Here is a 27,722-nt window from a genome sequence, read left to right on the forward strand (position 1 = left end):
TTGATACATAATCCTCCAATCCATTTACAAATGGTTGTCCTATCCCCTTATAAGCTTCTGCCCACCAGGCTAAACAAATCAAAGTATTTTTATCTCTTTGTAAGGAATAACAGGGAAATGTTTAATCCATCCCATTCTTCTAACCAACCTGCTAATCCTCATCTGCACCCGCCTGAATTCACATTAAGCTTTGTTAAAGCAAGGTGATCTCAGCTGTACGTGAAACTTTATCATTGCCACATACAATGGCTTGGATAGCTCTACTAAAAACATCTGGCTTAGTGTGCGCGTTAGGCTTTTCACTTCTGCTTCTTGCTGGTTGCTCATGGGCATGCCAAAATTCGATTAACCATCGTATTCTCTTTTTTTTCCTCCTGCATTCTTGTTTGTTTCAAAGACCCAGCAGCAAGTACAAGCAAGGCAGTTCACGGCAGAGGATGGCTGTTTTGCTGCTTCTGCCCCACAGCAGGGCCTGCGAGATACATGTTATATTCTGTGTCACTTTCTTAAATCAAATTGTGGGATTAGCTCACTAGGTGAATGGATTATTTTGCAAGATTTACGTATTGCAGAAGTACAATACTCCCCTGCAATAAGGAATTAACTTTCTCAATATTTCTGCATCAACAGATACTTGTGGTTGCATGTAAATTGAGAGGGAAAAGTTCACGTAGTTTTGCATGCAAAACAACCAACAGGGAATAACATCTGCATACAGAGAAGTAATATATTCAACAACAGGAGAAGGAAATGTACACTTGTTTTGAGATTAAAAAACCAAAACCCCCTAGAAATCCCCACTATCGGGATATGGCTAAATGCTTCAACAGTCAGCAGACACAACAGATTGGCACTGGTAGAGAGCACATCCAAAGCTCGAAATCAGCTAGCAGAAGTAGAACTTTCGTAAGTCAGAGAAATAGGTCAATACATTTTCTGAGTCAGCTCCAGAAGAGTTCATTATGTTTAGTACAATGTGTTCAAAAGGTGACGAGTCCTGAGAAACAAGGGCATATTTTTATCAATATGAAGGCAACACATTTACTCCAGCTCCAAAAATACACCCCCGTTCAGAAACAAAACCCCAAAGCCACCAACAAGCCAGCCAGCTTTTTGCAGTGGCCTCTGGACGGACATTCAACGCCTCCGCCTGAGGTTTGGCTGGCGGGTTGTGGTGCTCAGCGTCACTGGAACCCTGCAGCTGGAAAACAACAACAGCAGCCCCTTCCCAGAAGCCCAAGAACCCTGAGAAAAGCTCTGCAAGATAATTTCAGGAACGGGCAAAGTTAGACCGGCACCACTTTACCTCAGATGAAGCATTTATTTTTGTTGTATCAGTTCGTTTGAATGGAGGATACAGTTTGTGACTTGGAAGGCTCAAGGAGAAAGCGCAAGTTCGTTTTCGCGAGGGAGGTGAAAGGCAAAGTGTCTGATCTCAGAGATCTTATAAGCTTAAATGAGACCCACTAGGATGTGAAGGCACGGATCAAATAAGTGCCTGATAATGGGGAAGACCTGAAGATCAAAACTGAAGGTCATAGGAATTTATAAAAATGTGAAGGCAAAACTCTAGTGACATCCTTGGAAAAGAAGTTTGAAACGGTCAAATGCAACAGAATTGAATGACAAAGCACAAGTGAATGACCAAGAAACAGCAAAGCACTCACTGCATTGAAAATTGGCCTGCCAGCTGCACTGCCCTTTCGTGGCTGCCGAATACCACCAGAAAACTCGCAGCCATGGCTAACAGGCTCCGTAGGAAGGTCAGCACCAGCTTTGTTTTTTATTTGGCTGCTCATAAACTCTGCCTACATGGCTTGCAACATCATTGAGCTTTCTGTGAGACCTATACTTTGGACAATGATGCTTGTTATTTCATCTATGCCAGAAGAGAGCCAAATAACTTTCTTACATTTATCATGAAAGTTTCACCTAACTTTCCCACCACTGATTTTTCTACAGACTCTCTTCATGCCCTTCCCCAAGTCACAGACCATTTCTGATGATCAGCTAAAAGACAAGGCAAGAGGACTATCCCTTTTTCACCTTTGCTTACTCCTATGGTTATTTTCTGCACAGGAGTCAAAAGGGATGATCCTGGTCTTGGGCTTGAATCTAGAGTCAAGGCAAGCTCTGTGTTCCCTTTCCTTTGAAAAGGGAACATGTGGATGCAGACCAGGCACCAGAACTACTGAGAGCAATGGAGTTAGGCAGAGCTGAATTAATCTCCTTCCAAGCCCCCTCTCCCCCCCCCAAAAAACTCCAAACCTTGGGAAAGCTCAGATCCAAGTTTGATCTCTAGGTACAATATGTGTCAAGGCCACAAAGTGCAAGACTGCAACTAAAGGTGCTTTGAATACACAACAGATTTCCCAGATGGGAATTTTCTCCATTATTATTTTTAATTTTCCATTTCCTATCATTCAAATACCAAAGAATACATCCAGGCATGCTTGGCTTTGAAGAGAGCAGTTAAGCAAGGACTAAACTAGGAAAGAACACTTGGCCATCTGCAACATGGCCATTACATTAACTCCTCTGAGAGCTGGTCTTTTGAATCCAAACACAGTTTGTTTTTTTAAAGTCACCAGTGATTACCAGAGGAAAAAAATAATTGTTGGGAAAAGCTTGGTTTATTCACTGACCAACATAACATTTAACTCCATCCCAAGCTCTCTGCAGCATGATACATTGCAAGATGATAGCATGCTGTGCTCCAAGGGTCAGTATCAAGGGCCAGGAAAAAACAGTCACCCAGAACTTCAGTTCAAAGGAAAAGCACAGTTAGTTTTTGGAATGGAATGACCGGTGGGCACACAGCGTTAGGATTGAACTCTGGCAATATGAAATGACTTATTTTTATGTATAAACTAATTCCCTGTACAAGTTTTGAAAAGAAATATCTCATCAGGCTGTTTTGTAGACCAACAAAACCAGTTTTTTAGAGCAGCATTTACAAAAAAATTACATATTATTTTATATCTAAGATATGCAGATATAACCCTAGGCTATCTCAGCATCTCCTTTTCTTGCCTTTATTACCACTGAACACCAGGGAGGAAAAAAGACAATAAAAATTTTTTTTAGGACTCTTCCAGAGCAAGTACTATGCGTCAACTACAGACTCCCAGATCTTCCTTTTTTAAGGCAAGGTTGCTCCAGCTGAAAGCTTTTTACAATCTGCAGTTAGATCAGAAAGGTATAGCAAAAGTGCAATGGCCAACACAACGCAGGCCTAAATGTAACTTGAGTTTTTGCCAGTGAAAGCTGGTCTTTTCTGAAAGGACAAGCACATCGGTGTCACCCAAGTCTAAGCTTTCAAATTAACATCAGCTGTAACCCTTCTTCACCCAAAGTGAAGTATAAGTAATGAGACTAAGTGTAAATATTGGCAGTACTGCCAATGCCCAGGACAACAGGTCATGCTCTTCCAAGCCCACAAATATAGAAAGAAGCCCCATAACCTTTGAAAAATGCAAAGATGTTACATGGAAATATAAACTCATCTCTTTGTCTGAACACATCACCACAGTGAAATGTGCTTATAAGCAGAAAACTTGATCTTTAGTCAGGAGATGTTATAATCATTTCAGTAACTGGATGCTTCTGCAATTCCAGGACTACACTTAATTCGATTTACTGACTGTGTTTTACAAAATGGTCATGGAGGGCCAAAAGGAGTTCTCCTCCCAGCTTGTGTGCCTCTGCCAGCATAACAGTGATTGCTGCCCCTTTAGGTACTGCAAAGTACGATGATGGGAAGAAGCCCTCTCATGCCACATGAGAGAAAGGAAGGAAAACACAGGTGAATTTGCCCTGAAATTTGCCCTGAAATAGCATTAGGGAGGAAAAAGCGTTTCCTGCTCTTTTCAGAGTATTTCTAGTTTTTGTCTTTTTATTATAGTGCAGTTTGTTTTAAATATCAGAAAATGTCATTCCCAGAGTGAGGTGAAACTGAAAACCTGAAAAGTTCCTCTGATCTTGGCCCATCAGTGAAAGCAGTTTGAAATGTCTGCTTCTACTAAATGTTTTGTTTGGGTAACTTCCACTAGGGATTAAGTCTTAATGCTTTATTTCCATTAGAATGTCCTTTGAACAGGGTTTTATAAAAGCTTAAACGAAATGAGAAAACACTTTAGGTCAGAACTTCTTCATAGCAGTGTTTCTTCAAGACTTCATTAGCCTGGGATTGAATGGACTGTATCGTACCAACTGACAATCAGTAAATAAAAGTCTGGGTAACTCTGTTTTTTTCAGTTCAGTGACCCTTTCACAGCAACTCCAGTGAGGGAGGGAGCGTGGTAAGCAAGAATGCAAAGTTGTTCACTGAGGGACAGCTGGAAAAGGGCACTGTTGCTTGCGGGTACATACACAGCCGTGCATACGTGGTACCTCAGAAGACAGTTAGTGGAAAGTAAGTGCAGCAGATTTTGCAGTCTATGGGCCAAGTTTTGTTCACGTTTAGACAGTCCTGTATCCAGGTCACGTCCCATAGTTTCACTGAATTTAAAAACACAGCTAAACTTTAAGCTAGATCAACAAAAGCGCTCTCTGGGTCTCTGAATCCAGCAGAGAGAATCAAAAGGCATTTAAAAGTGCTTGAAAAGAAAATCCTTCTCCTTTAGCACTTCATTGTATGGATTAACAAATAAATTAGCAAAAATGTAATGAAACTGCCAGTAGGCAAGTGTGAGAGAAGGTCACCCTTCCTATCCCACATACTTTAAATCTTAATCCAATCTCTAGCTACTAGCGATTGGGATAAATCCTGGCCTATGAAGTGTACCACCACCCTCTCCAAACTTTTGTTAGCATCCCCTTTCCTTTCCACAGCGGGCTGTAAAGAAGTGACGTACACAACTACTCCCATGGCCACAGCAGGCCTTAAAAAGCCCCTTAGAGAGAGCGTTTCCCTGCAGGATGCTCCAGCTGATTTTCAGCATATGGATGAGACAGAGGACCAAAGCAGTAATCCCTATAAGGGGGAATACTGTCAGGAGGAATAGGTTTCCGGAGTGCATGTGCTTTCTGACGGCAGTGAAGAGGTTAACTGTGACAGCAGCGGAGCGTGTGACTCCGTGGTTACAGCCCTGAAAACTTGTCCTACTATAAAAGCGTCTCCATATTTCTTCTTACATTGTAATCTTTAGTAGCAAAAAAGTTACTCCCCTGATTTGCAGTAAATTACAGCTCCAGGCGAAAACTTCACCAGAAGATAAATGTTTCTGACCATCCACTTTCAGCTATAGACACGATGCAATCAGTTTCTGTTGCAGAAAATCTCCAGCACATTTACTTATAATTTCATCCAAGGTTAACTAGCATCACCCGACCCCCCCGCCCCAAACCCCGGACTTGCTTGGGAGCTGCAGCGTTGCTCTGGAATATGCTGGTGATTTTCCTCTACCTGTACAACACACAATCTCTCATGTTTCTCAGGTGTCTTGGCTACAAGGCTTGGGATCTTCTAACCAGACAATCCATTTCTTCATGATTCACCATGCTGAAAACTCTGCTCCCTTCAGAGTAAATTGCAGGTTCTTGCTTCTGAAATTGTCCTACCTGTTTGCTCAATTTGCCCCAAGAAAATAAGTTATTAATAAGTTATTAAAACAGCTCCCCCTTCCTCACTAGTATTGCTTGTTGTAGACATTCTTCCATATTCATCTGAAGTCTTGTCAAAAATCACTGCTCTTTGGTTTTGGTTACATGTAGGTGGCAAAAGGAAAATATTTTATAGGACCTATTTAAATAAGTGAGTTCTATGGAGGTGGCTCAGTTTTACAGTGCTATGAGAAAGGCAAGGTTAAATACTGCATAAGAAATTTGAGACTGTCCTCTTTGATGGCAGGGGGAATGTCATTGAGCAGAAGTCCTCGTCATACAGCCACCTCCCTCCCCGTGCTCGCCTTTCTCTTCCCCAACCAGCCTTTAGCAGCCTCCAGAAATGCAACCTGCTCTTCAGAAAGCAAACCAAACCCGCCCCATTTCAGCTCTTCCTTTTCCTATCCCATCCGGACACCCATGTCTCTCTCCAGCCCCGGTTCCCTCTCTCATCCAGCACGGCTTCTTGGCTCAGCCATGAAACGTCCATGAAACAACCAGCCGCATCCTTTCTTGACGTCTTTCTGATCGCAGGCAGAGGTGGAGGAGATGGGCTCAGGTCTCCAGCCTAAATACTCTCCTAGCAGCATGTCTCTCAGGTACACAGCTGACCTTGGTTATCATTGCCTTCCCCCTGTACTGTTTACATTATTTGCAAGCGCCTGCAAAGCAGCTACCAGCGGCTAATGCCACCGACTAAACACTGCACAGAGGGACACCAACTTGGATTTCCTAGGAATCCCTCCACCCTCCAAAAAGCAACATGCGGCATCTCCTCTGGAAAAGGGCAAGATGTGTACATAAATCTTAGTTACAATCTCAAATCAATTCCATTTCCTGCTTGACTTTATTTGTCTTCATCAGGCACAATCAGGTTCAGAGGGAGACTTTTTTGCTGCAGGTCCCATGCGGGGAAGATGCTTGCCAAAAGCAGAACTCCGAAGTCCTGTTGGAGTCAATTCGGTGAGGTTTCTTCCTCATCCTTGCAGCGGTCTTGTATCCACCAACCCCTTTCTCCCCAGCATCCCCAAAGCTGCCTTAAACTTCAGCACTGTGTTTGAACAACCAGATGTGGCTTCTCTAACCCTCTGGTAAGGCTCCCAGGAGCTGAGGAGGAAGACACCTGACCAGCATCCTCATGTTTTGCCAGATTTGACTGAGGGGCTCACTCACAGAACCTGAGCTTATCAGGAGAGGTACGCAGTCAAAAACATTTTAACTGTTCTGAGTTCAGAGCCATGATCTTAAGACATAGTTTATTTGTTTATTAAACAGCATTATGATGTCCTGGGAAACTTTTTAAGTTGCTTATATCCTATGAAGTGACATCACTGAAATGAAACAGCAGGTCACAGTGTCACAGCTGGAAACCTTGAATCCATCATAACAAGATCTCCAAGTTTCCAATTCAAAAGCTCTGGAGCGCTGAAGTATTTTTCCTCCTAAGGGTATTTAGCTCAGGCTTCTGATTTCCATGGTTCATTATGAAAAGGATTTGGTACTAAGCTATAGATTGGGTTTCTTCTGGAAACCCTAGCTGTAAGAGCACTGTGTATGGAAAAGTGCAGTGTCAGAAGCTACGGTAGAGTCCCGTCCAGCCCCGGAGGTAGGGTTGCATTGCTGTGTTGCCGTGCTACGGGGTCTTTACAAGCTTCAGAAGTGTATGAATACAGGTAAACAGTCCAAGTTTGATAACAGGGAAGCATAGGCTTAGATGAGGGTGTAGATGTGTGACACAGACATTAATCGCGCTGGAGAGCAGGAGATACGGACTTAGGATCAAACAAGAGATACAGAGGGATAACTGAGAAGATCTATGTTAAAAAGATGTTCATTGAGGATGCAGCCATGCAGACAAATGCATGGAAGAGGTCCCTTATACAGAAAAATCTTGTGTTCAACTTTTTCCTGTTTGACCAATGGAATTCAATGTTCTTGCATCTCTATGAGGTTACAGATGACAAGAGTGGTAGAAGAATAATGCTGAAGTAATTTGGACAGACCTAGGGACTCAAGCCTTCAGATTTTTCAGAAAGTATCTAAACTTGAACAACGATGCACACAGTTTCTGCAAATGCTTCTGGATGGAGTCATTTGCAGGGAAGGAAGCTTAGCCTGTCTAGCATCAGTTGTCTAAATATTCCCTTTTCTACTGAGACTGCTAGCGGGAACAATATTTCTGTTGATAGATTTACTATAAAACTAGCATCTAGTTAATGTGGAAACCCAAATCCAGAAGGAGTTTTATGCCTACTTGTTGAAGGTGCAGAATTCCATGATTCCTCACCAACCACAGAACACAGTTTTCCCCCAAGCCTTTTTACTGCCTACTGTTCATTTCTAAGATTAATATTTTCTTGCAACTCATTTAAGATGCATCTGTAGAGGGGAAGAAAATAAATCACAAGCTTTACCAAAAAAATGAAAAAAACATTTAGAAAAACCTTCCAAAGATAAACAGAATTTCCTGCATGGCTTAATGGCCCAGCTAGGATTAATCAGCCCAGCCAGAAAGATTATTAAACATTTTTAAACCACAAAAACTACCTGAGAAATTTCAGCATGATCTGCAGGAAGAAAAGTTAAGTAATGAGTATACTTGCCCTCACATATAAAATACAAAAGATTATTTCTTAAAGATGAAAGGCACAAAAATACTTATTTTAGTGCCAACTCTAGCTGTCTGGAGAATAAGGAGTAACCTGATACAATCTCAAGTAAGTCTGATAGAGTCAGCTATCCATTCGCTGTAGCCACTTGCTTTTTTTTTTTCGCCCTATGGGTTATGTCCCAGTGAAACAAAAAGAAGAGGGAGACAGTGGGAATTGAAGGTGTCCTTCAAAGAAGGAAAAGAAGCATGAAGCAGCTAGGTGACTCACGTGAAGTCACCCAAGAAATTTCAGACAGAAGGAGGGAATGAAGTCACCTCTGATTTTCATATTAGTGACTGAGACAGGAAATAGCGATCTCTCTCCTGTCGTCAATCTGCATCTGAAATACTGGCACCAAGACTCATTATGGACCAGCACAGAATTTTGCCTATAGAAAACTCCAGAAGGAAAAATCTATTTCTTAATACAACAGGGTAAAATTAATACAAAAAGATAGTTTTAATTCCTGAAAAATGGGGAAGATGTCTCTACCCTTCAACACAGTACAGCATTAGGGGGTTAAAAAAAAAAAAAAGGAAAAGAAAATGACAAATCTTCCCCTGCATAATGCTGAAAAAAATTTTCTTCAAGAACTGCACAGCATTCTGCCTATCAAGAGGATACCAAATAAAATCTCTTCCCAGCGTTTCACGCTCTTTCATATAACACATTTTAAAGAGAAACAAACAACTTGTATGGGACACTGATGAGCCTCTGAACAATCCCTCTTTTCATCAGGATCCAAACTGGTTTTCAAAAGCTGCTTGGGACATGCCTAGCTATTTCTGTTCCACAGCAATACAGTCATGGAAAGTTTTCCATGTACCACAGCAAGGCCACAGAGCAAACACTTTATCACTGGAGTGTCTGAGCTTGCACGATAAAAAACAAACAGGGAGTAATATATGGCAAAACCTTGAAAGCAGAATTTTGGACTCTAATTACCTGGTCAGAGGCTCTTTTGAATCGGTTGTGTAGGCTAATAAATTTCTTGTTTAGAGAATAAGAACAAGTCTGCTTTGTCTGGACTGTAATCTTGGGTTTATAGTGGATTGTTATCAGTGCTTTTTCTCTGGAATTTAGTTTCACTGCACAGATTTAAAATAATAAGTCTTTTTCTATTCCTTCGAGGCAATAACGTGTTATGTAGCTGCTCCTCTATACTTTTTGCCCATATTTGGGGTGAATGGCAACTGGCTTGATTCTCACTTATGCTTTGGTTTCCTTTGGCTTTCTGGCAAGAAGAGCCTGCAAAATACCTACAGAAACCCCCTCAATAGCCCTGAGCTGGCATTGAGACTCTACAGTATTTTTTGCCTTTCCCGCTCTCCTGTGCAAACATTTTAGTGGGGAACCATTAGACACACGCCCTGTATCTTCGGGAGCTGGCAGAGGGGAGCTCAGAGTAGTTCACAGGCAGAAGGTGATGGGGCTTCTTGTGGTTCAGAGATGTTGCCTGGAGGGTCTAGCAGGCAGCTGCAATTCAAGAGCAAATGAGCAAATTCTAGCTCAGTGGTTCTTGCTGTGCTGTATCTCACAGCTGAGAACCTACAAAGCTCATAACTGCCTGCTGGTATATGTTTGCTGGTCAGATGCCAGAGCACTGGTGTGAGAACAACAATATCGCTTAAGAGCTATGAGCTTGGCTACTCATAAGACATAATGATTTAAGAGCATGAAGAACAGTAAGAATCAGGACATGGGATTTCACTAATTTTTATACAAATCAAGGGGAAACCACAGAAAGCAAGGATGACTTGCCCCACTTCGTTACCAGCCTTAAAGGACATATGAAGTCAAGAGGACCAATGGCTTCATGTTTTCATGCGTCTCATTAAAGTCTTTCCATGTCTTCTCCTTGTTTTGTTTTCTACATTGATCTCACTGAAGTACTTGGGGAAGGTCCACTTGACTGTTCTGTGACCATGTTATCACAAATGTAAGATTTCTCCAAAAGAACAGATGTGCCAAACCAGCCTGAGGATGCTGAGCTGAGTGGAAAGTACACGCTGATCAAATATTTACTATTGCTGCTGGGGAGGGAGATGAGAGGTGGCGTTTCCATGACATTTTGTTCCTGTAAAGTCAAGAACTGTTCTATAACCTTTGAATGTCCCTTGAAATTGTTCATGTCACACCGAAGCAAATTGAGAAATTTAGAAAGGATGAGATTACTTACTCTTAGTCCACAGTATCCCACATAAATACTTGTTAGTGAATGGCATTAATAAATGAATCCTCATGATGATTATGAGAAATAACTGATCATAACAAAAGAATTTACAGCTTAAGAGCAGGGTGACATAGAGACTCAGTGCAAGGTTATATTGCTCCGTGCTGTTGGAATAGGCATATGTGCTTAGCTGAATGTTTATTTTTAAAAGCATACCCATATTCCAAAAATCAGCTAAGAATAGTAGTCTACAAATATTAGGCATTTCCATACCATCCATTGGCCAGAGCTCCCAGAACTCTCTGTAAGAATCAATGAATTAAGAAGTTTTTACCACCTCTACCCTGCATCGGGTCATTTCTCATCATCCCTTTTGAAAGTTGCTATTAGAGATGTGGTCTGAGGTACAAGCTGGTTGGACTTCCATAGAAAGAAGCAGGAACAAGAAATGTAAAATATACACCATGTTCAAGGAGGTAACCATGGAAAGACTCAAAATATAGATGAAATGTTCATCACAAGAGATTAAAATAGTTCCAAGAGCTGATTTTTCTGGCAGAACAGAAGACCAATTTGTCTCTTTTAAAACCCCAGGAACAGCCGCCTTCTGAAGCAGCTGCCTTCACCCCCTTTTTTGCTCCTTTGCACCCCTGTTGGGATGCAGTAGACATACATCTTCTTTATCAGGCATCACAAAATACCTCAAACCTATCTAGCTCTCCCTGGGAAAAGTGCAAGACTGCTACCTACCCTACATTTATTAATATTTTGTCTATAGTTTGAGAGTGTGCCATGTGGTTTAAAATAATAACAAGAGCTGTCCTGGAGGAGAGCACAGTGCATTTGGTAAATGGTCTTGTGTAAACCTGTAACAGCATGTTTCTACTAAGGGAGGACATCTGTTATGGAGGGGGGGGATAAAGGCCAAAATCAGTCCAAAACCAGCCCAAAACAAAACAAAAAAAACCACTCAACCCCCCAAAACCTCTCCCAAATGAAGAAAAACCCCACAAGACCATAAAAATTAAAAAAAATTAAAATCGATTCACCACTGAGCCCAAGGTACTTCACCTGCAGCCTGTGGGAACTACAGTTTGCTTTAAACTATGCTTAGTTTTGTGGTAGATGCAGATTTCACTTACCCTTTCATAGCTTATTTTTATTCTCAACCTGCATTTCATTATCACAAGTATTGCACAATTGTTATAACACAGAAAAGAAAGGTAGGATTCTTGGGGTGGCTTTATACAGCTCTGTTTCTACTCTACACTCCTGTGCCTCAGTGCCTCTGCAGAGATGCGCAATTTCTCACAGCGGACAAAGTACTTTTAAAATTGCTGTTAATGAAATGCGAGTCCTACACTGTGATTTCCCCGAATCTGAGTCCCCTCTAAAATGGGGAATTACATAAAATTGTTTTCATTCTGCAGAATGGGAGAAAGCAACAAGACAAATACAAGGAAAAGATTTTAGATCACAACTTAATTGCAGATGCTACCTACTTCTCACAGCAGCCCAGCCCACCTCCAGCTAGCGAACATCACAGTTTTTTAGAAGAGCTTGGAGGAGTCCATGCACCCCTCACTAGAGCCTCATCAAATTCCAGTAAAAGTAAAAACAATCAAACAGGCCCCTGAACAGATACACTGAAATATTTCTCCTGTATTAACCTAACACCACACCACAGAGCATTCATTTTTCTTGAACATTTTCCAAACAAGCCTATACATTCTTCTAAGCTCGTGCATATAGTATTTAGCCGTTTTCACTAACAACTGAATTAAATGTGACCATTAACTTTTGTGGGCTTCTTTAAAATGCGGACTAGAAAATCCCTTCTTTCTGTCATTTTGTTGTCGTTATGTTTAAAGACTCTTCCCTCTGGGAATTTGCCGTGGTCAGAAGTCTTCATTGCAAACTCACTGTACGACATTTGCTGTAAAAACAAGAAGTCATTGCCTTCTCCATTTCCTTTTCAAGAACCATGGTTGTTGATGTTTTAATTAATCTCCTCTTAGCTTGGTGATTTAAGAAGTAATTCAAAGATGCTTTCACTGCTTTATTACCACAACTTAAAAACCCTGGTCATTGGTACAAGAGCCTGGGTGCTCATTACATATCCCTAGGTGGGTTCACTTCTGGATATATCATGCAGCACCCTCTTTTTCTTCCTTGAGGTGGTCCCATAAGACATAGATATTTAAAATTTTAAAAGCACGGAAAGACCAGAGACTGCACTGTCTTCATCATAAGATCCTGGGAGCTCCAAGTAAAGCAAAGCCAACTCGAGCTGTACCATGAAATAAAAGCCAGTTGTTTCAAAACCAATGCTGAGACAGCTTTGATATTTTCGAGGGATGATTTCTAGCAAAACCGACAGTGGTAACAAGGGTGTAAGAATGCCTAGCATAGGCAAAGCTCGAGAACAGATGAGAAGGAGAATTCGGTGTTTCAGATAAGAGTGGGAAACAAAGAAACAATGAATCCAACTGGACAATCTGGTAGCAGAATTACTGAGGGGCTAGAGGAAGCCTATCACTTTTTTAGTCTCCCAAGAATCAGAAGTATTTGGCAGATACTTGAGACAGGAAACAAATAAGCTTTATTTGAGGCCTCAAATATTATTAATAAAAATGTCAGCTCATAATAATCTTCCATGAAATTCTCATACTATCGCAGCTGTAAAATGTATATTTTAAGACATGACTTTAGAGTATCAGAGTTGCCTGAACCATCTACATCTCTGTCTCTCATATATGTGTGTGCGTGTAGGTATATATATGTAACTATAAAGCCATTTGCTTGCCTTTAAAATATATTTCTCGTAAGTCAAAACTCCCCTCTGATTGCACTAAACCGTTTGGTTTAAACATTGATCTCTAGGGCACTGTAGGTTTGGGAAAGCTGCAAATATTTGCTCTTTAAAAACCCCATACTGCAGAAAAGCAACGTTTCAGCAGTCAAGACCATGGCCCGTTCTCTGAGCATGACTCACTGCAGCTAAGCCCCCAAAGAAGCAGAGCCAGCGGATGATCGCCAGTAGCAGCGTATTCAAGAAAGGTTCAAAACAAGCCCTGAAAACATAAATAGGAGCTGTTTAAAACAAGCTGTGTGCAAGTCCCACCCGGACGGGCAGCCGGCGTTACACCGTAGACCAGGCACAGGTCAAGTTTCCTCCCGGCAAACAGGAGCGTTCCCATTCGACGTCTGCAGCCAGAGCAACAAAACGCAAATCGGGGCCTGATATCGAAAGTGCTCTGGCCCTGGCTAGGTTTAATCTCTTCTGGGGACCACGTCCTGAGCGCGGCCTGCCCTGTTTGCTCCCACCAGCTGCGGAGGGGCCGGAAGACACCCCCCGCCCCGGCGAGGCGGTGCGCGGCCCGCTGCAGGACGGGGGCTTCCCCGTTGACGTTTGCCACCTCTGTCCGTCACTGGCAAGGGAGGGATGTTTGTCAGCGGTTTTGCAGCCTGTATGAGGGCCGGCTGGTCAAACGCTGCAGCGTTTGAACGATTCCCAGCTACCTCCTTTCGGCCCGGACTCAGCACAGCTCGGCGCCGCCTCAGCCGCAGCGTTTGATCGTTTGATACGCCGCCATGCAAGAGCAGAGCACCTGAAGCTTCTTACCGTAAGCCATGTACCGAGGAACGCACTACGGACGCTCAGAGGCCATATAAGGAGCAACCCTGGCACTGATCTGCTGTTCTCGCTTAAGTCTCCCTCACCCCGCACTGCTGCCGTCTGCCTGTACAGACTCCCGCGGACTTTTGGGTTGCACAACCCCGTGTCTGAAAGCAGGAGTAGGTGAACCCAGCAACTCAATGACCAACTCTACAATCCGCAGCGAAACAAAACAACAGAACAGAACGAGCCCCCACATCTGTGCTTAGTTCTCAGCCTCGGTGCGTTCTTGCCAGGCACCCCTAAAGCCAGAGGGTTCATGGCAAGAGCTATCTCCGCTGCAGCAGCCCTCAAACGGAGTAACTCCATTGCTCCCCAGTCCTCACCGGGGCATCCCCCAGAAGCACCTGTGGTACGAGCACTCCTACACCCCCAGGCCCCCGCCTTGTAGCAGCACGGCTGAGACCAGCTTGGGCTGAAGCTGCCTTTGTGCAACTCCTCCTGTTCCAACCTGCCCAGACAAACAGGTCCTGAAGAGCTCGTTCCTCTGCTCGGTTTTTACACAAGAGAAGATCTAGTTTTGCAAAATAGACTCGACCAGGATGAATGCTACCTAGCCTTCACAACATCTGTAGGAAAGCATGGGTTATAGATATGACTGGTACTTCCAAGGAAATATTGCTATTTTTCATTCCTCAAGGCCCAGACAGGGAGAGAGGAACTACCACGGCAAAGAGCAGCACAAGTTCCTGCCATGTTTGTAGGGACTCTTACATCTGGCTTTTCTGAAAGGGGAAGAGTCCCTGTGAGCTCTGGCACCTCATGTTCAATCCCTCCGGTCAATGACCAAGCCAGCAATGACAGCACATCTGTAAGGGGGAGCCCAGGGGTGTTGCTCAGTCGAAGAGAATATAAGTGATTATATCTGCTGGAAATAGAGGCTATTCAGGCTAGTTCTGTTGGCACTAACGTTGTGTAACACCCAGGAAAAATGAAGTTGTCCTCCTAGTAGCACTTCACAATGAGATGAACCTCTGTGCTGTTCCTGAGGTGAATATTGCTAAGAAGGGCATAAGTGAATGAATCTGGGCCACAAACTAAAGAATATAAAAGAATGTTTCTGTCTATATGAGAGGAAAGGCATATTTGCAACGCTACTTACGTTTTTAAACAAGCAGCCAAGGGGTCTGTATCTCCCATATGAGAGGCAGACAAGGAAGAACTTGTTTATTTAAACTACAAAATTTTATAGATGGTTTGAAGTTGGGGGAAGCATTTTAACCAGCTGAAGCTTGAGCTGCTTTAGGGCTGGGAAGATACTTTATCTTCCATGATTGATCTGGGTGGCTGTATAAAAGGACAGGAAGGTCTGATTTTGCAATGCATCCAGGCAGTCTTGTTTGTGAGTGTCCCAGCACCACGAAACAATTTTAATCCCCCAAGTTATCCTTCCCATTGACCAGTTTCTATACTCATCTATTTATAAACTTAGTTGTCCATTTTCTCTCCAAAGTCAGATTTTGTCAGACTATAGTAAAACTACTCCACGCGTTTGTGTACCCCTCTCTGCTTTGCAGCCTCTCTCACCTAGCCATGTGCATGGTCATATGGCAAAGTCACAGGGTACATGTGAGCTAACCTACATCTCGTCTTATGAAGAGTCTGCTACTATGCCCTGAGGTCCTTCATATGTTTGTATTGTCGTAATGAACTATTGCCAGCAATATCTCTGAGATTGTTTTTATTATTTGTTCCCTCCATCATATTTGCATTCTCTTCCTTCAAGCCTCCTTGCCGTCTCAAACTTGACAGCCTTACACACAGTTCCAGTGCATAACATCATCAATAAAGTAAATCACCAAGTAAAAGAGAACCTCACTTACTTACATTACCCATGTCCAGCAGAAAGCAAAGCAGCACACGGCTTTCTTTTACACTAACTACAGTCAATGCCTGATAATGCTAGGTATTTTCAGCAACTCTAGAGAAATGTACCATGACTTTCTTTGGATTTATATATTAACAAAAAAAATGCAGCTCATCTGTACACAGGTGGAGTGATTCTTTTAATCTCCATTCCTGTTTTCATCTTTAGCGCCTCTTATTTTCTGCGTCCTGCAATCAAAAAAAAACCAAACCCCCAAAAAATTGTAGGGCTTCTCCGCCTCTGCAAAAACTTGAGACATATATGACTATATATATTTTTAGAATAATTCAGATGTCATTATCAGTTCCTTTAATTTTATCTATTGGAAATAAATGTGACTTCCAGCTAACAGTCTTCTCTCCTGTGTGTTAGCTGTGGCAGAGATTTGATAAGCTATATGCACTTGAGACAATACAGCTTTACCAGGCGAAAAGAAAACCTGAGAGGGAAAAGCTCCTCACAGCCTTTTATTGCAGGTTCCTTCGTGCATTCACGTTCCCTTCAGAAAGGGCAAAATCCTATCAGTGCAGCAGGGAGAGGAGGCTCTTGGCAAAGCCTTCACTGTCCCACCTTCAGGTCCCATCCCTTTCAAAACGAATAGTCCTGAGGTTACATGGAGAGCTTTCCCCTGCACTGCATTTGGAGACAGGGAGGTGCTAAGAAGAGTTCCCCAGAGAGCTGCTGGGAAAGGCCTCCCGTTGAAGGAAACAGATGGATAGCTGGGCATGGGTTTGGTGAAACTTGAGGAAGACTTGCAATTCCTGGAGCTACCAGAAAAGTTTGGGCCAGAAGATGATGCTCTGAATTTATATAAAGGAATACAAAGACATCAAAAATATTTAGGATGACAGCATACCTACTGATAGACTTTTTTGCGCCCATTATTCTTTTCATTATCTTTACTCCTGACAGCACCTCCGGTCCCTGCCCTTTGATACTAAACCTGTGTGTGGTGGGGTTGTTTAAACACTCTCCACGAATGATGCTTATGGCTTTCAGACCAGCCCCTTCGTCTACGCAGCCCACACAGCTTACAAAACAGATTGTGACTTACCCTAAAACCTTCCCCAAAGTCCCACACCCACTCATCCAGGAAAAAAATGACACCCACAGGTTTTTAAATTAGTGCTCCTCTTCTGTCCACACCATGAAGTTAGAACTTATGATTCAATCTGCATATAAGTGTAAATTTATTCATGAAGCCTCTTCACAATAACTTTTAAGAAAATGTAGTGTTGATCAGAGAGTCCAGATTGATTTACCTTGGACACAGAAGGCCTCTGCAGAATCAGAGGCACCACAGGGCTACCTGCTATTGTGGAGTATCCTCAAGAGGTAAAAGTACGGAGCACTGAAACATGTTATTGGAAGTTTTGTGAGCTTGATAGTACAGAAAGGAATGCACAAGATTTTTCCCACCTTATCACCATGTCTTTAAGGTTTTGTAAGAATGGACTGCTTCCTATCATGTATTAAATGCCATTTAAAAATCAGTAATGTGTTTCCTAGGTTACTTTTTTTGTCTGTTTTTGTTTTGAAAATTCAGCTAGGTTCTTTTTTTGGCTCAATACACAATCCTTTGGTAACAATTACCTGTGCCCTGATAGAAAAGAAACGGTCCACAGGGACTGAGGAAGAGGCTTTCTCCCTGCCTTTCCCTTCTCTTACTTCCACCATACCCAGACATTTACAAAAAGCACAGTTTTGACTTTTTTTTTTTTTTAATTATTGTTTACTGTCCTGTGGTTGAATGGTGCCATTTCCAAAGCTGTAAGCTGACGTGGCTTGTTACCAACATTCCTAATGCTGCTGCTGCATTGGGAAAAAACATTCCCCGTAAACCACCTACTTGCACAGAAATTCCCTTTGGAGAAGAGGCAAAGCACTGAGCTGGGAAAGGATAAAGGTCAAACCCACAGCACGTAATTGCGCAGCAAAACCATTTGAGGTTTTGTGGTGTAAAAGTGACATGACTTCTTTTATCATACAATGGTGCACTGATGCTGTCATAGCTTTAGAGATCATTCCACTTCTTGACTCAGCACTGACAAATGACCCTAAAAGCGACTTCTAAAGGACTTCTAAAGGAATAAGCAAGTTCATTGATAACTTAGGCAGCAGTGGATGAAAACTATTTGAGCAATCTGAGGCACACGGTGTCCCAGCCACAAGACTGCCACCAAATGTCATTTCTTCTCACCCTGTGACTCCCCAGCCATGAAGCTCTTGTATTTTTCTTCTTCCCCTTGAATCTCAGATCCATTTACTGGGAACTTGGATGACAGAGGAGCTAATGTTGAGTGGTTTATAGAATCAGACAACTTAGGAGATATAAACTAATGTTAACTTCCTCTGTTCAAAGTCTTTATGATAAAAGTTTTAACTTGAGCCTCATTAAAGGTAGAGTTGCTCCATGAGTAAAAGAGACTGGGCACACCAGCCGTTTCAAGCTTGCTGTATGTGGGACTTGCAATGTTAGTGTCCAGTTTCCAAACTATGCTGTATTTCACACCTTGTTCTTCTGCGAAGCAAAGCAGAGGAACAAGAGTTTTTTTCTGAAATGAAGCTGTCAGTATTTCGACAGAGGAAGAAGCCCCTGCAGAAATGTGAGGATGCACACAATATCAGGAAATAATATTCAGGCAATTGAATTCTCAGGGGTGGACCTGCTGCTAGACACTAAGCCATCTCATCCTGAGGGACACTGCTCTCACCAAAATCTTGTATATGAAGAAGTAACTTACATCACTGTGAGAGAACTTGTTCTGGGAGGTAATGAAATCAGATAAAACCCTCTGCAAAAAAGAACAGCTGCAAATGCTGTCCATGATGAGACAAGAAGGAAACTCACTGAACTGGGGGCTTTAAACACTATTTTTCAAGTCTTGCAAATTGCACGGAGACATGCATGAGAAGAGCAGGTAAACCCCAAATGGAAGAAATATTCTTTATGTCTGGTCCAGTCAAGAGCTGAGGCCAAAGTTAACACAAGGAGCTAGGTTTAGTCATTAAAACCCCTCAGTCTGTCTCAATGGCTTGGGTTTTTTCCTCCTTCCTTAGTAATGTTATTATGTGCAACAAAGAAAGATTTCATGCAGTCTGCTTAAATATTAACTACTTATGATTTGAGGAGAAAACACTAACCACAGGCTTTGCATAAATATTCTCCTTTTGTATACTAATGAATGACACATATCCCCCCTTCTGAAAGGACATCATGGTTACCCCTTCTCAGCAGTATGCAGAAAGTTACAACTACTTGGTTGGTAGGAAGAATTGCTTTATAATCCTATTAAGGGGAGATCAGAAGCTTATGGAAACATGATATGCTACAGTATAACATAATGGACAAATTAATAAAAAAGGAAGCACAATACATGGACCAAGAGAAGTAAAGTCTCTGTGGGAAAAAAGTGGCTGTAAACTGTACACAGCGTGCATTGAAAACAATGAAGCCTTCATAGAAAAAAGACAGATCTCATCGAAACCTCCTTGGGAAAGAAAAACTAGTACATTTCAAACCTTTACTGAAACTCAGGAGGAGACTTTTGAAACAATGAGAAACATTTGTACTATACTATTACCTTTACCATTTTCAAACTGCAGTAAGGACATCTCCTTTTGGGAGTTTATCCATTCCCGTGCTTGCCAAACATGAAAGTGCATAATTAAAATGGCCTCTTTTTATACATTACCTGCATTGGAACTGCTTGAGTGGTCATTTAAAGCACCAGTTCAGGGTCCTTTTGTCTCCATCCAAATCCGTCCCTGGTGATGAAAACTGCAGAGGCTGCAGTGAACACCGGGCATTTGCTCAGCCCAGGACCAGAGCAGCTGCCACACACCCCGCTCAGCATTTGCTCTCTGACACCAGGTACGGAGGCAGGAACAGAGCATGGGCAGCATTTGTCTTTCTTACCAACATTTCATGCTGACGAGACATATGGAAATTAAATCAACCCACCCAGAGTTCCCGTAGTTTCCACAAAAATGAGTGAGTCCACAGGGAGCCAACTGTATAGGTAGCACAAAACAATTTTGTTGCTTTTTCCTTGGGCTGCATCTTTCATGGAGCATAAAGCTGTCTGAACCTGAAGTAAAACAGCTTAAAGGCTACCACATTATGGTGGCTAATCATAGCTATATAAATGCAATTAATGAACGTTATTTAACTGCTGCATTCATCATGAATGTATTATATAACCACATTATTGCATGCTTGGGTTTTCACTTACGTCCTCGTTGTTTCAATACTGTGACTCAGCGGAGAATAATTCTTAGCTTATTTTCCAACTTCTCTGTGATCTTTCTTTTTGATGCATGTGGTGTAAGACAGGGAAAAGACAGCAATGAAACACCTCAGACCCTGCCATAGACATACATAGACCTGAAAGTCAAATCTTCAGTCATTTTTGCATCCAGCATCACTCACTGACGGGAACTGTTGTGCTGTTTGGCTCTGGTCTCATTCACTGGAGCCATGCTACCAGCTCCGTGAGCTATCAGGGCTGAAGCAACCTAAATCTTCCTCTCTCAGCCTTTTTACAGACACCGGCAGTAGCGTTTCTGAAAGTAAAAACAAAATGGGTGCAGGATATGATGCACCTTTCCTTACACAGGATTTGACTCAGACTCCCTTACTCAACCAATCCCCTGAGCAAGTACTACTTCTCCTGAGTCAAATCCCTAGTAATTAGCCCCCTTCCTGGACCACGGTGCTCATCAGCTGGTGTTGCTCCTCCCTCCATTCCCACCAGCTTTATAGTGAGTGTTCCCAGCGTTCACAGGGCTGGGCTGGGAAGATGAGGGGCAGAGCACATGCAGCTCGGCATGGACGCTGGCTTTACCATCTATGGAAGATGGTCACTTGGATGCCCCAGAGGTTGAGAACAGCAGATGGAAATTATTTCTGGATATCTGATTTTTATTTAAAGATTTAATCATGCCATTTGACATTTTCTATTGCAAGATTTCCCCAGTGGTGAGCTTAAATCAGGTCAATGCACCATACAATCCTATGTCTTCAGAGCTATCAGCTGAATCACTGAGGCTACTCCAAAAACACGTGTTTTTTAAGAAGATGTGTTTGGGGGGGGGCTGACTACGAAGCTGTACAGTCCTAGGAGTTGCTGTTGACCGGGGGAAATGGACCTCAGCTCCCCAAATGTTTTGAGAAGAGGTGCCCATTCTTTTTGGTGTGATGTGAACTAACTTAACAAACAAGGTGATTAAAGACAGAATGGCCACTGCTACCTCCTGTCAGATTTCTTCAGACTTTTCATAGTGCTAGACAGCTGTCTCATCTTCATATTTATTTAGAACTCTTATCACACGCATCCCAATCCTTCAGGTTTTAAAGTCACTTAGAGACTCTGCCTCAGTTTTGGGGACTGAGAAAGAATTTCTTGCAACAATGTTTTTTATGGGTTTTAAAACCTACTTGATTTTAGGTCATTTACTTGGAGCATATTTTCAAATAGTTGTTTCTTCTGACTGTGATGGCTAGACTGAATATTAGTTGTGTACTATGTTAGCAGGAGCTACAACTGGAGTCCAGGAAAAAGAGCAGCTGCAGTAGCTGCTGGCGTTCAGCAGCCATCTAGCTGCATTTGTTGGAGGCCTCTGTAGCCTTCAGCCTGAGGGCAGCAACCTAAAGGAACCTCTTGATTAGGGGCAAACCTCACAGCAGTATTTTCTATGCTTCTTTCATGACAAGACAACATGAAGACAATAAAAGACCATTTTAAATAATCTTATTTAATTGGGGGGGGGTGTGTGTTAGAAAATGGCAAATGTTCAAAACTGAAACTTCAGGAAAGTATCTTGGAATCATAGAAGTTTAAATCTATGAGCACCTCGAGATATCACCTACAGCTTGTTTGATCCAGATGAGAATAACTGGACCTAGACGTTCCCCGGGATATCTTTCAATTGTTTTAAAAAACTGCAGTATCAGAGTCTCCAAAACATGCTACGTAGCTTATTCCTGAACTTAGAAAGCTCGTACCATTTCTGCAGATGAATGCTGATCTCTTCACTTTTATGTCCTGCCTATAGTGGACATGGAGAGCAATTGATGACTATGATCTTTGCAACAGTTTTTATATATATTCGAAATGTGTTATCAACCTGATGTCTTTCATCCAGACTAAATACATTCCCTCAAACTTCCTTCACCTTCCACATAACTGTTATCATCCTTCTTGATCATTGCAATTTGTGGTATCTGTCATGAACTGTGGTGCCTTTGTCAAAAGATTTTTGAAGGCCTATGCCACCGGGGATGCACTTTTGCTTTGTCTTCATTCTGTATAAATTTGAGACTTTGAAATTTTGGGAGAGTCTGTTTGTAGACCAGGAAAACTATTTTCCCTCTAACTGTGGGTTTGATCTTCTTTATAACAATATAGTTACTTCTATTACTTCAGGTTTAAATTACTTTTCTTCCTAACAAGACAGCTATTTGTGTTGATAGGCTCATGAAATATTTCTGTCCAGCAACATTGAACTTCCCTTCAACTCCATTTGCTCAACACAACAAAAGTCAATGGAGATATATCACAGATTAATATTTCCATTGTTTAAGGTGTCTAAGTTGTACATCAGTGGACTGTTTATTTGTGGTTGTGTTACTGAATTGCTGTCCACAGCAGGGACAATTCCTTGATTTTGCATACCTCTAACAAGCAGTAAAATGGGATTAATAATACAGGCATGTTGCAAAGATTAGCTAATCACAGAATCACCGAATCATTAAGGTTGGAAAAGACCTTTAAGATCATCAAGTCCAACCATCAACCCAACACCACCATGCCCACTAAACTATGTCCCAAAGTGCCATGCCCACGTGTTTTTTGAACACTTCCAGTGATGGCGACTCCACCACCTCCCTGGGCAGCCTGTTCCAATGTTTGACCACTCTCTCTGTAAAGAAATTTTTCCTAATACCCAATCTAAACCTCCCCTGGCACAACTTGAGGCCATTTCCTCTCGTCCTCTCGCTAGTTATTTGGGAGAAGAGACCAACACCCACCGCGCCACAACCCCCTTTCAGGTAGTTGTAGAGAGCAATAAGGTCTCCCCTCAGCCTCCTCTTCTCCAGACTGAACAACCCCAGTTCCCTCAGCCCCTCCCCATAAGGCTTGTGCTCCAGACCCCTCACCAGCTTCGTTGCCCTTCTCTGGACACGCTCCAGCACCTCAATGTCCTTCTTGTAGTGAGGGGCCCAAAACTGAACACGGGATTCAAGGTGCGGTCTCACCAGTGCAGAGTACAGGGGCACAATCACTTCCCTGCTCCTGCTGGCCACACTATTTCTGATACAGGCCAGGAGCTGTTGGCCTTCTTGGCCACCTGGGCACACTGCTGGCTCATGTTCAGCCGGCTGTCAACCAGCACCCCCAGGTCCCTTTCCGCCGGGCAGCTCTCCAGCCACTCCTCCCCAGGGCTGTAGTGTTTCATGGGGTTGTTGTGACCCAAGTGCAGGACCCTGCACTTGGCCTTATTGAACCTCATACAGTTGACCTCAGCCCATCCATCCAGCCTGGCAGAGCCCTCCTGCCCTCAAGCAGATCAAGACTCCTGCCCAACTTGGTCTCATCTGCAAACTTACTGAGGGAGCACTGGATCCCCTCATCCAGGTCATCAATAAAGACAATGAACAAGACCAGTATGATTTTGAGCATTTTTTTCATCCCTGTTCTTACACAGCATTTGGGCATCTGTCAGTTGAAAATGTTGTGCAAGCGTTTGGCAACACTGTGTTAACCGTCCTCTCATGCAGTAAGAGCTATTGGCATCCTCTGTTGTAGACTTTGTTTATTTAACGTAGTGATCAAAAGGCACATTGTATTGCCACCAAACCCTGAGTCACCGTCCCCAAGGAATAATCACCCTTTCTTTCCATCTGGGTGGAGGTGGTATACTTCTTACTAAGGGAGTGGTGATCTCAGTCCAAAATTTCTTGATAATATTTATTAAGCTGAAGTGGGCTATTTTGTACTGAGGAGACAGGGAAAAGGCGGCTTATTGCAGACATGCCGGCAAGCTTTTGTCATCGCGCTGCTAAGATCACAGCAGCAGCTCAGCGTCTCTTTTTTCCCTCGCGCAGGGGCGCAGGGGAGGGGGAAGGAGCGTCGGCAGAGGTGGTGCTGTGAACTTCGCAAAAACATCTGGCGGATCCTGGCTGTGGCAAAGGGACGGAAACACCTCTCAGTCTTTTCCAGGCACGCTGCCTGTGCAGTGCCTCACTTTCTAACGGGGACATTCTTCTGCAGAACCTCTGGCTTTGGCTTTTTTACAGTTAGATAAAGAAACAGCAACATCAGGGTACAGCAACAGCCGCCCTGACGGTGACTTTCCCTGCTGTGGGCGGCAGCACACCGTGGCGGAGGGAAATGGTGGGAGGTGGAGGGTGAGGAAGCTGCAGGGCAGGGTTCAGAGCCAGGGTTGCGCCAAAACCCACCGCGGGTGAGCTCCCCGTTTCTCTCCCATCAGCTGGGACAATCCTCCCAGCAGCCTGGGCAGGCGGAGGGGGGAAGAGAAGAGCAACAGAAGGAAAGCACAGGGGCCGGAGGGTGGCATATTAGAAATTTTCTGGAATTGGTATGTTGGGCTGGAATGGGATGGGGCTCTGGAGAGTTACTCATAATACAAAGTTTCGAAATATGTACAACTCACGCTCAAAAAATGGCTTGTGTCTGAGGGTGGGGAATGTTTTCCTCAGCCCCTGCTTGCAAGACAAATAGGAAAACGGGGGGGGAAAATTACTACAGTAAACTGTTTAAAGAAAGATAATTGCACTGAAGTTTCCTCAGGTAATACTTATTCTTGCTTCCTAGAGCCCGTCCAGGGCAGGCTCCGGATAGCACAGCTGGGTCCTAGTGGGGCACGGAAGTGGAAAAGGAGTGTGCCTGGAAGCTTGAGTCTGGGCTCAGGAAAGCCTTTGGGGATTTTAAGTAGGCTTTGTTATGAATCAGGAAAAGTGATACCGAGTGCCTAGGTTTTTTAAAAGACTGTCCGCAATCAGAAAGATTATTTCTTTTAGCTGCATGGAGAGAGTAGCTGGTAGCTGACAGCTGCCTTTAGCATATTCTTTTTTTTTTTTTATGGGAGTTTTTGCTCTTGCTTCCCATATGTATAAGAGTATGAATCTCCTTATACACAGCCACACTTCTGTATTCTCTATGGCAAAAAATCATTACTCAGCTCAATGGCAGTAAATTCTTCTGATGTGTGGTATCAAATTTCTTTTTAAAAATTGTTGGATCTTATGGCTGGTCCAGATTTCTGCCCAGGCTAAATTGAAACTGGGTACCTGGTGCCAGCTCTTTACCATCACTGACCTGGAGTGATCCTCTCCAAGGCCCCGAGCACTGCAAATAATTCAACTGTGACAGCCCTTGAGCTTGTGGTGATTGTGGTGTGACTGACAGCGACCAGGTACCTGGGTTCCTCATAGTTGTGGGAGACAAGTGACAGAACCATGTGTGAGTCTGACGGGAGGAAAGACTTCTTTCCAGCCTGTCTGACTTCAAAAAGATCTTTGCTTGCCTTAGCCGTGTATCAAGTCACTCTGACCTGCTACAGTTAGATTTCCATAAATACAATCTACTACAAAAGGAAATACTTGCTGTAGCTAATGCTGTGGGAAATTACAGGTCAATTCATTTATCACGCTCATCAGAATAATATACCACTCAGTGCACACACTATGCCCTTGATTATTCAGAGCATTGCTCTAAATCACTTAGTGCTCTGGACGTGTTCCTGCCGATGGCAAGAACCAGCAAGTTCGGGCTAAACCGGGGAGTCATAATTTACAACTAGGTGGGAGCCTGCGCTGTGGTGCAACGGGCTGTAGTGCTCTCATCAGTGTAAAACTAACTGCCGGGTAATGTCCAGGTTAGATGTACGCCGGGAGCCAGTGAAGACTAAACTCATCTGAAGTGGGGATGCAAACTGGTGGGTGTTTCCCCCACTTTGCCTCTCCCCCTTCCATTTCCTTCTGTCTTCATCTGAAACCGCTGATAAGATATGTGGTACCTGTCTTGCCTTTTCTGTAGGTGCCACTCTGGGGAGATGGGGACAAGAAGCAGTCATAAATTAGCAATACATACGAGGAGTTTGCCTACATAGTAGAGTGACAATATTGCTCTTTGCTTTGAGGCTCTTTCGATTTTGGGGATTGCGAAGCACTTCACGCCAGGGTGAAATGGAACAACTGGGACAACTGGGGCCTAGAGATCTACCAGAACAGGTTCTAAGTTACCCAGTGAGACACGGAGGACTTCTGAGCCAGGACTCAGCGCACCCGACACTCCAAAGAGCGCTTGTTTTTTCTATAAATTAAAATAACCTAGGGTGGTAACTCAAGCCTGGAGGTACATTCAAGGAAGCAAACGTAGTCTTTGCAAGGGTCACATATGCAGTAGGAAGGACTCTGTATGAGCTGGCATCTCCTTCCAAGCTCCGTTTGAGTCTCTCCCAATATTTCTGCCTGTTGCACTCTCTTCCTGTAGATGAAACATATTTTCAAAAATTCCAGATGAGTGCCTTCATGATGGATGCTCAGCAGTTCCTTAATGAGTCTCAAAGCTAAATCTTTGCTTCTGAAAGTCTGTTTCAGACCTGAAATTCTATGTTGGAATAAGGGCCTGTCACAATCAAAGACATCTATCCCCATGGGAGCATATGCCAGACTGATCCAGTGTGGGCTAACATCAACACTCAGATTACCTTTGTGCTAAGCATTTCTATGAATCTGCTCCTCTACAAGCAGAGGAAGCCTCTAAGTGTCACTTGAAGGTATTGGGAGTTGTTGGAAAAACAGCAGGTTTCCTTAAGTGGCTCATTCCACGATGCTGGTGTTCCCTTCTCCCCAAAGTACTTCCAAGTATTTTCATTTGTTTGTGTTTTAGGGTCAAAGACACTGTTGAATAGTAGCATAGCCAGACACATCTTTAAATACTTTTTTGTGTTTGCAGAGGTTTACAGAGTGAACATATTGGTGGGGAGAAGAAGTTTGCAGTGTTTTTAAAATGTTTCACTGCAGAGCTTTACAGGTTTCCTTACAGTATAAGCACTGGGTGAGGTAAAAAAAATAGTACGTTTCACTTATTTGCCAGTGAAAATCAGTTTTTGTTTCTCACACTGAGGCCTCAGAGAGTTGTAGTCCTTGTCACATCCTCTTTATGACAGGGAAATGATGTTCCATAACCAAAAATCTTCAGAACAAAGATCCTGGCAGGGCAGTCATGCTGTGTATTTACTTCGATCAACTATTTTTTAGAAAATTAGACCAATTTTGTCAGCAAGGTGTTTAGATTTGAGGGCATACCAAATTGCAAGAAAGAAAATTCAATTGTTCAACTGGTCAATTAAATGTGTATATATTTACTGAACTAAGCATACATTGGAGAAGGCTGGTAAAACAATATTTCTATGCATAAGTGCAATTTGGTTTATAAATCCTCCACACTTTCAAAATTTCAGTGTGCTGCAAAACTAGGTTGAAAACATATGACAGTATTGCAGAAATATCAAAAGGAGATAGAGCTGCAAATGAGGACAGCTGCTTACTTAAGCAGCCATGAAGGAATGAGAAGCAGCGTGGGATGGGGATGGTAAACAAGTTAGTTGATTCTTCTTCCTAAAATCCACCGATATTTCATTTTCATCACAAGGCAGTAACACTCGTATACCCGCTAAGGTGAGCAGAGTAGCTTAGCGTGCTTTTTTTCAGGTAGT

Source organism: Phaethon aethereus (assembly GCF_964289735.1).
Source record: "Phaethon aethereus genome assembly, chromosome: 3".
Lineage (NCBI taxonomy): Eukaryota > Metazoa > Chordata > Aves > Phaethontiformes > Phaethontidae > Phaethon > Phaethon aethereus.